Genomic DNA, 12,199 nt, shown 5'->3' on the forward strand with positions numbered 1-12,199 from the left:
AGGTCTGTGTACTGGGAGGAGGGGGGAGATTGTGTATTGGAAACTAGGAGGCAAGGGAGCACTGTGTATTAGGGGGGGTGCTGGGAAGTGGGGGAAGCACTGGGTATCGGGGGGTACTAGGAGGTGACGGGAGCACTGTGTCTTGCGGGGTGCTAAGAGGTGAGGTGAGCTCTGTGTATTGGGGGTGCTAGGAGGTGGGGGGGCACTGTATGGGGGGTACAAGGAGGTGAGGGAGTTCTGTGTATTAGGGGAGTTTCCCAACTTTGCCCTGGGCATTAGTTGCCCTTGTCCCGGCACTGTATGGGAGGAGGAGGACAGCAGGGGGGAGGGGTTTGTTCTCTTGGTTGCCAAGTATACTGTAGTATCCAGGACATTGTACAGAGTGGGGGGGGGGGGGGGGTTGTGAGTTCCTGTGTAATGAGGACTGTCCTCCATTCCTCTTGGTATCTTGGAGAATTTTATCTGACCAGTGAGATGAGAAGAAGGTGAAGGAGGACTTCCTTTCCTGGCAGGAGTTCTGTAAGAAGGTCTGAAGTAATTTAAGGTGGGAGGACCATCATAGACCAAGAGCCCCAATCTCTACCTTAGAGTCCAACTGAGCCCTACAGCCTCCTCTTCCTTCAGAGCCCTCTAATAAGGTCCCAGAGTCCTTCAACCCCACTACCCCCTCAGTGCTGTTCAGCTCCACTGCCTCCTCAGGAGCCCCAAGGTCCTCCAGCCTCACTACCCCCTGAGATGTTCCTCAGCTCCTCTACTTCCTTCAGTATTTTCCTCCCCCTGACACCAATAATGAAACATATTCTTCATGACAGGCTGGGGAATGTTTTCTTCCTCCTGACCAGCAATGTAAGGGGCTCTATGCTCCATACTCCTGACCCCGGCACTCCATCATTGTGTTGGCTGCATAGTGTAATGATTGCCCTTTGTAGGCCATGTATGGTCAGGATGGTCATTGTCTTGTCTATTTATTGTCAGTGATGTTTGTTTAGAGGAACATATTACTAGAATTTATCTCCAAAATAAGGAGAATGTTCCGGGCCCATAAGTGGGGGGAAATATTCTGCCCCTGAAGGGGTTAATCTAGGTTTCCACACTATATATGTGTATATCATCATCTGCTGGAGATAAAAGACATCACAGTGACTATGGAGGAAGAGGACGAACATGACGGGGGGTTACTGGGTGTAAATAGAAAATAAGATCTTATTACCTCTTCTGTTGCCTCTTCCAGCAATGTCTATTTCGTAGCTCATGGAACTTGATGCCTTTATCTAACATCACTTCCTGTCTGGCCATGACATCACTTCCTGTCTTCCATAGAGACTTCCTGTCTCTATGGTAGAAGTGAGAAGATCACCACCTTGTGGAGCTCAGAGGAACTGCAGCTCCGAGAAACGTCTCATAGTGTGAACACGGCCTTGTGCTGTATGTGTATGTACTGTATATCCTTATAGATGGGGTCATCTCCACTCCCACCAAGGAGAATATATATATATATATTTGTAATATGGGAGTTGCTTAGCTCAGTGGTAGATGAATTTCCGTGAACTCCATGCCAGTCCGAACTGTGTTTGAAAGGCTTAGAAGCCCACTTTTATTTACCAAAAGTAATAAAAATTCCATAGACACAGTTGCCCACACAGAGGTTCTTCTCCAGCAAAAACAGATAACAGAGAATACTGAACCACCTGGCTCTCTCAGCTTGTAGTCCTAGCTCCCAGCTCTCTGGTTCTCCTGGATCACTCAGCCTTTAGCTCACTGCATGGGCCCACCTCCGGCCTGTGGGTAGAGGTTCTCCTGACACCCCGGCCCCTCTAAAGCCTCGTACACCCGATTAGATTTTCAGGCCGGGAATTGTGTGATGACATACCGTTTGCCTAAAATCTGACCGTTAGTACGCTCCATCAGACAATTGTTGTCCAACTTTCGGCCAACAAATGTTGGATGGCAGGCTAGTAAATTTTCGGCGGACAACGGTCGGTTGTCAGATTTTCATATCTATCGTGTGTACACAAGTCCGTCACTCAAAAGTCCAAAGTGCAAACACGCATGCTCGGAATCAATGCTCACCAAACACGACATTAGCAGAAGGGGCCCAAAGGGTGGCACTCAAGAGCTGAAATTCCACGTAGTACGTCACTACGTTCGTATTTGTTGGCCGACAATTGTGTGCCGTTTGTATGCAAGACAAGTTCCCGGCGCTCGTCCTTCGGACAAAAAGTCTGACGCTTTGTTGGCCAACAATCAGATCGTGTGTACGAGGCTTTACTCTCGAGACTTATATCCCTCCAGTCCCATGCACTCTCTAGTTGCCTCCACTTTCTCAGTCTCCCCAGATTCGCACAGCTGTCCCAACTCTCCCAGTGCTGTGGACAAGGATTCCCTCCATCATGGGATGCCTTCTCCTTAGTTGGTCACCTCTCCTGCCTGGAGCACACACCTCTCCTCAAACAAAGGCTCTGTCTCCAAATGGGAGTCTTACATTATGGTCAGGCCTGGCTTATAACGAATCTACACACCTGTCCACTCACACGGCCTGCAGGTCTCCAGCAAGACCCGGACACAGGAAATCTCTGTGAATTAACGGGGTTGTAAACCCTCATGTTTTTTCACCTTAAGGCATCCTATGAATTCTTCTCAGCCAGCCTGAGCCCAGCCTTGAGACAAAGCCCTCTAGACTTAGGGGACCCCTCCTAGGGTACCAACAGCCTCCTCAGCAATCCATCTTCCACCCAATCCCCCCGGCTGGCATGGCTCCACCATATTTAAGGGCTGACCTAGCTACCCTGCCAGGACATTCTGCCTGTGGATTGGCCCAAGTTCCCTCAAGTTTGCAGATCAGGACCTCCTGGCCTCCGCTTACTAACATCCATGAGCTTCTACATCCAGAGGGAGGTTCCAGAGACTTGCATCTCTAACAGCCATCCAGCCTGACCTGCAGGAACCTGACCCAATTAGACTCCCATAAACTACCATGAGTCATAAGGGTAAGGACCATGAGGTCAGTTCCTCCACTGATGTTGGATGAGAAGGCCTAGCTCGCCGTCTCTGCTCTAATCCACCCTAAAGGTGTTCTGTCGGGTTGAGGTCAGGACTCTGTGCAGGACAGTCAAGTTTCTCCACCCCAAACTCGCTTATCCATGTCTTTATGGACCTTGCTTTTTGTACTGGTGCTCAGTCATGTTGTAACATGTTGGAACAGGAAGGGGCCGTCCTCAAACTGTTCCCACAAAGTTGGGAGCATGAAATTATCCAAAATGTCTTGGTATGCTGAAGCCTTAAGAGTTCCCTTCACAGGAACTAAGGGGCCAAGCCCAACCCCTGAAAAACAACCCCCCACACCATAATCCCCCCCACCCCGAAAACCATAATCCCCCCTCCACCAAATGATTTGGACCAGAGCACAAAGCAAGGTCCATAAAGACATGGATGAGCGAGTTTGGGGTGGAGGAACTTGACGGGTCCTGACCTCAACCCGACAGAACACCTGTTGGACTGCGAGCCAGGCCTTCTCATCCAACATCAGTGCCTGACCTCACAAATTCTGGAAGAATGGTCAAACATTCCCATAGACGCCCTCCTAAACAATGAGGACGGCCTTCCCAGAAGAGTTGAAGCTGTTATAGCTGCAAAGAGCGGAGCCAACTCAATATTGAACCCTCCGGACTAAGACTGGTATGCCATTAAAGTTCATGTGTGTGTAAAGGCAGGCGTCCCAATACTATTGACAATATAGTGTATGTTGATTTAGGATAGATGACAATAATTATATAAAATGAAAAACAGCCCACCCAAACCCCCCCCCCTCCCCCCCCGCCGATCATCTGGAAGACACGCAGGGCAGAGCTGTGCCTGTGTCCTGTCAGCAAGGAAGTCATGGATTTTCTTTCCCCCCCACAAAGCAGGGAATAAAAATCAATTTCTTCCCTAAGTGAAAGCAGCACACATACTACACCTAAAACACCGGCTAGGCACACTTTTAACCCTTTGATCGCCCCAAGATGTTTAACTTCTTCCCAGCCAGTGTCATTAGTACAGTGACGGTGCATATTTTTTAGCACTGACCATTGTAGGGTTCTCCGTCGTTCTCTTCTCCTTTTTCCTTCCATGTTTCCCAGCATCAGGGTCTTTTCCAAAGAGTCCTCCCTTCGCATTAGGTGGTCAAAGTATTCGAGTTTCAGCTTCAGGATCTGTCCTTCCAGTGAATATTCAGGGTTCACTCCCTTCAGGATTGACTGGATTGATCTTCTTGCCGTCCAAGGGACTTTCAAGAGTCTTCTCCAACACCATAGTTCAAAAAGCATCAATCCTTCGGCGTTCAGCCCTTCTTATGGTCCAACTTTCACAGCCATAGGATCAGGGCTTTTTTTCAGCGGAAACGTGGGGGGAACGCAGTTCCGGAACCTTTAGTACTGAATGTATGTGATGGCAAGGGGTACTGGGGTATGCTGGAGGGCCTATTGATGCTGGCAGGAATCTATTGTTGCTGAAGTCTAGGCATGTGCAATTCGTTTCGTTACGAATTCGTTTTTTAACGAATTTCGACAAATTCGTTAATTCGGGACTATCCGAATTAACGAAAACCCGTTTAACAAATTTTTTCCGAATATTCGTAAATTCGATAAAATTGGACATTCGTAAATTCGGGCATTCGAACATTCGTACATTCGCAATTTACATTCGTACATTCGCAATTTACATTCGTACATTCGTACATTCGAACATTCGTACATTCGTGCATTCGTACATTCGTGCATTCGTACATTAGTAAATTAGTGAATTCGTACATTTGTAAATTCGAAAATTCGGAAATCTGAAATAATAGTTAACTAATAATAACTTAACTATTAGTAATTACTAGTAACTTTGAATTTATAGGTATTGTAATTTCCTTTTAAATTTGGCTGTTAGTGAACGTAACACATACAAATTTATCCGAAGTTATGAATGATCCGAAAAAACGGAAAGGAACGTAATGAATTAATAATAATAAATAACAATAATAATAATAACAATGTTTTATTATTATTATTTATTATTAATTTGTTCCGTTCCATTTGTTTAAATGCAGCCTTCATTTTGGATAATTCGTAACTTCGGATAAATTTGTATTTGTTACGTTCACTGACAGTCAAGTTTGAAAGGAAATTACAATACCTATAATTTAATAGTTAGTTACTATTTCAGATTTTTGAATTTTCGGGGTTTTTGGTTTTTCAAACTTCGAATTTACAAATTTCCGAATTTTCGAATTTACAAATGTACGATTTTACGAATGTACGAATTTACGAATGTACAAATGTAAAAATGTACGAATGTACGAATGAACGAATGTTCGAATTCCGAATGTTCGAATTACGAATGTTCGAATTACGAATGTTCGAATGTACGAATGAACGCATTTACGAATTTACGAATTTACGAATTTACGAATCGCAATCATAACGAATGACCCGAAAAACGAAAAAAATAATAAACTAATGAAACGAAAACGAAAATGAACGAATTTTTTTGGCTGTGCACATGTCTACTGAAGTCTATTGTTGCTGGGGGAGGTCTATTGTTGCTGGGGAGGGTCTAGCGTTGCTGGGAGGGTCTAGTGTTGCTGAGGGGGGATCTATTACTGCTGGGGGAGGTCTATTGTTGCTGGGGAGGGTCTAGCGTTGCTGGCGGGGTCTATTGTTGCTGGGGTGGGTCTAGTGTTGCTGAGGGGGGATCTATTACTGCTGGGGGAGGTCTATTGTTGCTGGGGGAGGTCTATTGTTGCTGGGGGAGGTCTATTGTTGCTGGGGGAGGTCTATTGTTGCTGGCTGCTGAGGATCGATTTTACTGTTTTTCTTGTTATCATTAACAAATACCATACAAATGATTTAGCGTCACAAAGGGGCAGTACTGGGAGGTGGGTAGGGGGTGGAACCAAGGGACGGTGCTCAGAGGTGGGTATGGGGGCGGAGACAAGGAGTGACTCAGAAGGGGGGAGTTCCTGCCCCTATTCCCTGAGAAAAAAAGCCCTGCATAGGATACTACTGGGAATACCAAAGCTTTGACTATACGGCACTTTGTCGGTAGGGTGGTGTCTCTGGTTCTTATAATGTTGTCTAGGTTTGCCATTGCTTTCCTCCCAGGAAGCAAGCGTCTTCTAAATTCATGGCCACGGTCACCATCTACCGTGATCCTAGGAAGATAAAATCTGTCACTGTTTCCATTTCTTCTCCTTCTATTTGCCAAGGAGTGATGGGACCGGTTGCCATGATCTCAGTTTTCTTAAAAGAGAAGTATGTTTTCACAGATGGTTCTCAATCAGCAGCTCTCCCGCTCTGCTCCTGCTCGCTCACTGGAGCACTGAGCTGTGGCGGGAGCGGGGGAGCGCCTCGCTGAGAGGCTGAGACGGCCATCAGTCCAGGCACCTGGCGGATCCAGACTCTATTGTCAGGATGGCGCAGTGCCCCGGACTGTTTCCAGTGACGTCAGCGGAGGGCGGACTTCAGACCGCTCTCCGCTGAAAATGGGTCACAGGAGTGCAAAACGAATTGCACTCCTGTGACCCAGAGGAGAAGCCCGGCCAAATGATCTCAGGCTGGACTTCTCCTTTAATGTTCAATTTCAGGCCAGCTTTTGCGCTCTCATCTTTCACCTTCATTAAGAGGATCTTTAGTTCTTCTTCACGTTCTGCCTTCAGTGTGGTATCTTCTGTATATTTTTGGTTGTTGATGTTTCTCCCGGCTATCTTAATTCCGGCTTGTGATTCGTCGATCCCGGCATCTCACATGATGTACTCTGCATATAAGTTAAATAAGTAGGGTGACAATATACATCCTTGCCGCACTCTGCTGTACCTGCTTAACCATGTGTGACCCGGCTTGCCTTTGGCCTTCACTCCTGCTCTCGGCTCTGGTAACTACTACTCCGACCTTGGCTTTACTGGATCTGATCTGCCTGCTGACTCTGTACCACGTTGTGTGGCTGCTAACGACCTTGGCTTGCCTCCTGCTGATTCAGTGCCTCGCTGCCCAGTTGCCACTGACTGCTGCTTGTCTCCTGGTTCTGCTTCCTTCCCACGTCCTGCTGCCAAGCTGCTCCTGCATCCTGTTCCATGGAGTGCGACTACCAGCTCTACCCACCTACAGAGTGGACATCACCAGCTAGCTGCTACGGCACTCGTGCCACTCCTTGCCCTTACACTCTCTTTCTCCACCTTCAGAAGTGTTGGGCGGGAGATGCAGGAGAGGCCTCCACAACATTCCAGTCTTCACCAGGTACGTGACTGTATGACTTGGCCTGGCTGACTTCACTTCTGATTCCTGCTCCTGACAATGCTGACTTCTGGTTTCCTGACCCCGGCTCATCTAATTACCCACTCTGGCTTCCAAACCCTGTGTCATGAGTCTGCAGTAATGTTCATGTCTGTCTGCTTACCTCTCTGTTGTGTTTAGCTTAGAGACCGACCCCTGTTCTCCTGTCTGCTTAAGTAATCTTCCCTCAAGCATGGCTCCACCCAAGCCCCTAACTGGGAACACTATATTAACCTGTGCACTGCAGTCAAGCCTCACTGATCAATATTGTGTGTTTGGCTTCCTGTGTGCTTCTTGCCGTGTGCTCTACGTCTGATTCTGTTTACCGTCCTTGGCTTGTTCTTGACTATCCTTGTCTGCTTCATACCCTGACCTTTGGCGTGTTCTTTGACTACCTCTGTCTGCTCGTTGCCCCGACCTTTTGGCTTATCTCCTGACTATCCCTTGTTGTCCCGGTCTGCTGCTTCCTCTCTATCCTCCAGTAGCCTACTGTGAGCGTGAGCTGGGAGACCCTGGGGGTTGCAGCGATGTCCATCCCCACCACTAGGGGCTCTGGTGAACACCTGCTGGCTCTTAGACTCTGCGCCCTGGGGAATTTCTTACTCCCAGTGTGATCCGTGTTGGTGCTCCAGGGCTCCATCCGCAGCAATCAGCCATAAGGTCCACTACGTTAACAGTGCACTCCTGACCCCAACGGCGTGCATCTGTCACCTGGCCTCAGGTGACCTGACAGTTTGATCAGCCATGGACCCGGCTGATGTGCCTCTACCCGCAGATGATCCGTTGTAGGGCATAGTCCGCAGACTCGAGACCCAGGAATCTAATCAAAATCAGGTGATTCGATTCCTCCAGGATTTGGCTTCCTGCTTCAAGCCCCCTTAGGAACCCTGATTCAGCAACGTCAATCACAATCAGCAGCTGTACCTATTTCGGTCGCAGCCACACATTTACTGAAACTGCCAGCTCCGTCCCGTTTCTCTGGGGACTCCAAGGCCTGCAGGGGGTTCCTCGGCCAGTGCACCATTCACTTCGAACTCCAGCCTCAAGATTTCTCGTCTGATCGGGCAAAGGTAGCCTATATTATTTCCCCTTCTTTCCGGTGAGGCTTTAGGCTGGACTGCTCTCCTGTGGGAGAAGAATGATCCAGTGGTTTCTAGCCTGCCTGACTTCTTGAAGCTCTTTCGGAATATCTTTGAGGAACTGGGTCGGGTTCTTCAGCGACCGGTGCCATTTTACGTCTTCGCTAAGAGCCTTCTTCCGTGGGACAGTATGCCTTTCAGTTTTGTATACTAACAGCTGAGTTGAGCTGGAATAATGAGGCCTTAGTTGCAACCTTTTTACATGGCCTCTCTGACCGAGTGAAGGATGAATTAACGGGAAGAACCATCCCCGCCGGTCTGGACAATGTCATTTCCTTGTGTAACCAGATCGATATTTGCTTTCAGGAGACGTCCCTAGAAAAAAGACGCCAGCACTCCCTGGTCCTTAGCCAGCCTGGGCTCCCCTCCCTCCACCCCGTGGAGCATCTTCTGCCAGCTGAGCAACCTATGCAGTTGGGCTGGACCAGGCTTTCCCCTGAGGAACGTGCTAAGTGCAGAACTCTGGGCCTGTGTCTCTGTTATGGGGGCAAAGGTCATTTTCGTGACTCCTGCTTGCTTCGTCTGGGAAAAGCTCAGGTCTAATACATCTGGAAGGCGGAGTGTTGAACCCAGAAATATCACCTTTTTGTCTCCTTCTGTGTTCCTTCATGTAGGCGCTTCCCCTCAATCGGTCTTGGCATATCTGGATTCTGGTGCTGCTAGCAATTTTATGGACTGGAGAACTCCATCTTCCATGAAGCTTACCCTTTCGCCCCTCACCACACCACTGGTGGTATCGGCTATTGATGGCACTGTTCTTCCAGGGGGCCCTATCTGCTTCCAGGACCTCCCTGTTAAGATGTTGGTAGGGATACTCCACCAGGGGTGGATATCCTCCCTTATCCTACATAAGGCCTCAACCCTCATCCCATTGGGCCTCCATTGGCTACAGCTCTATTCTCCACACGTTAAATGGACTTCTGGGCAGATCCTGGCTTGGGGTCCCTCCTGTTTCTTGTCCTGCCTATTCAAGGTTGCCCCAAAGGAGAAGTCCACGTTGAATGGACTTCTGGGCAGATCCTGGCTTGGGGTCCCTCCTGTTTCTCGTCCTGCCTATTCAAGGTTGCCCCAAAGGGGAGAGTTCTGGTTGCAAACACATCTGTATCTTCTGCTCTTCCTGCTGCATATAGCGATTTCCGGGATGTGTCCTGCAAAAAATCAGCTGAGGTGCTTCCTCCTCGCAGGCCCTTTGACTGTGCTATTGACCTTGTTCCCTGAGCAACTCTGCCCAGGGGCCGTACCTACCCTCTGTCTATCCCAGAGACCCAGTCCATGTCAGAGTATGTTGCTGAGAATCTTGAGAGACGGTTCATCCGGAAATCTTCATTGCCTGCGGGAGCAGGGCTCTTTTTCGTTGCCAAAAAAGATGGTACCTTAAGACCCTACATTGACTATCGAAGCTTAAACGCGGTGACAATCAAAAATCGATACCCCTTACCCTTAATATCTGAGCTATTCGACAGATGCCTCCGTTTTTACCAAGCTGGATCTCAGAGGTGCGTACAATCTGATCCGGATATGGGAAGGTGATGAATGGAAAACCGCGTTTAACACTAGAGATGGGCATTACGAACACTTGGTTATGCCTTTTGGTTTGTGTAATGCCCCAGCTGTTTTCTAAAACTCTGTCAACAAAATCTTCAGGGATCTGCTTTATTAATTTGTGGTCATCTATCTGGATGACATTCTCATCTTTTTGGAAAACCTGCTTGTTCACAGAAACCATGTCTGGATTGTACTTCAGTGCCTTAGAGAGAATAATCTGTATTGCCAAGCTGGAGAAATGTTCTTTTGAATGTTCTGTACCTGGGATGCTTTGTCTCTAGTTTGGGTCTTCCTAGGGATCCTCGAAAGGTCTCGGCCATTACCAATTGGCCTCTTCCTGCCAGCCTCAAGGCCACACAGCACTTTCTTGGGTTCACAAATTATTATAGGCAGTTCATCACAAATTTCTCTTCCATTGCTGCGCCTATTACCACCTTGACCAAGAAGGGTGCGAATGTGAAGGAGTGGTCTCCTGAAGCTGTCTCTGCGTTTCATGATTTGAAAACAGGCCTTTGTTTCTGGACCTCTCTTGAGGAGACCTAATCCTGGGGATCCATTTTTTATTGAAGTGGACTTTTCTTCAAAGGGAGGTGGGAGCTGTGCTTCTTCAAACCTTTGAGAAGAGACGTCAACCGCATGCTTTCTTCTCCAAAAAAGAAATAAATTCTCAGGCAGAGAAAAATTACGCTATTGGTGATCGGGAACTTCTTGCAATTAAATTGGCGTTAGAGGAGTGACGTCATCTATTTGGAGGGTTCCTATCACTCCATAATGATTTTCAGTGATCATCGGGCTGATGCACTCTCTAGGTCATTTGACCCACAACTGAACCTGAGCCGATCATTCCGACCTCCTTTTTTTTTTTTTTAAGAAGAAAAGGTTTATTCAAATCTTTACATTACAAGCAATGAACAGGCACAGTCGGTAACATTTACAATACAATAGGGATTACCACCGCAATTCTCTGATATCCCAGAGGAGAAAGGGGTGTGAGACACCTAAAATACAGTAGGATGGTCCTCTGATAGTTGTATTGTACTTTATAGATAAAGGAGGAACCAAAGAGGTGGGAGGGGAGGAGAGGGGGGACCCCAAGTGAAAAAGATTAATTACAAACTCTATATAGGTATTAAACGGCAAGGGAACACATGAGTAAACAGTTGTCAAGGCACAGCTTCATGACCTAAAACAAGGTTTCTCAACCAGGGTTCCGTGGAACCCAAGGGTTCCTCCAATGGTTGCTAGGGGTTCCTTTAGCAATGACCGATTTTTGACTCTCAGATAAGTTCCCAGTGACAAAAATGATCTTTTTAGCTATCTGTAGGGGGGAAATTCTTCCCCAAGACCACAGATGTAAGGAGCACTCTTCCATTGACCATCCTACGAATTTATCTTGAGTTGTAGATATAGCCATTTTTTAACAGGGGTTCCCTGAGACCGAAAAGGTTATTTCAAGGGTTCCTCTGTGTTGAAAAGGTTGAGAAAGTCTGACCTAGAGCATCGTCTGTAATCTCCGAGCCCCAAGCATCTATCCATCCTGACCAGATTTGAATCTAATTTGTTAGGGCAAATCCGGTTAAGCTAAGTGATTCCATACGGTGGCAAAACAGTGTTTAGAAAAGAGCGCCAAGTAGATGCCATGGGTGGTGAAGCATCTTTCAAATGGAGAAATGTCTCCCTACGTGGATAAAAAGTGGCATAACTAACCACTTAAAGGACTGAGATTTGTTGTTTACAAAAGTTAAAAACGGTTTCTTCTCGCTAGAAAATGACTTAGAACCCCCAAACATTATACTTTTTTTTTTCTAAAACCTTAGAGAACAAAATGGCGGTCGTTGCAATACTTTCTGTCGCACCGTATTTGCGCAGCGGTCTTACAAGCGCACTTTTTTATTTATTTATTATTATTATTATTTTTATTTTTTTACAAGCTCACTTTTTTTTGGAAAAAATACACTTTTTTTAATTAAAAAATAAGACAAACAGTAAAGCTCGGCGGGACGGGGCGCGTTTAAAAAATTTTTTCTTTTTTTTCTTATTTATTTTACCTTTTATTTTTTATTTTTACACTGTTCTTTAAAAAAAAAATTGTGTCATTTTTATTCCTTTTACAAGGAATGTAAACATCCCTTGTAATAGAAAAAAAGCATGACAGGACCTCTTAATTATGAGATCTGGGGGGTCAAAAAGATCTCACAACTCATATTTACACTAACATGCAAT

At 46.7% G+C, this 12,199-nt stretch overlaps 1 protein-coding gene across 1 annotated transcript in view; it reads right to left on the minus strand.

The window, feature by feature from the left end:
• The window catches only part of LOC141106821 (uncharacterized), a 47,359-nt gene that overhangs the window by 25,678 nt on the left and 9,482 nt on the right, over positions 1 to 12,199 (minus strand). The window lies entirely within an intron of this gene.

This window comes from Aquarana catesbeiana, linkage group LG08 (assembly GCF_042186555.1).
Source record: "Aquarana catesbeiana isolate 2022-GZ linkage group LG08, ASM4218655v1, whole genome shotgun sequence".
Lineage (NCBI taxonomy): Eukaryota > Metazoa > Chordata > Amphibia > Anura > Ranidae > Aquarana > Aquarana catesbeiana.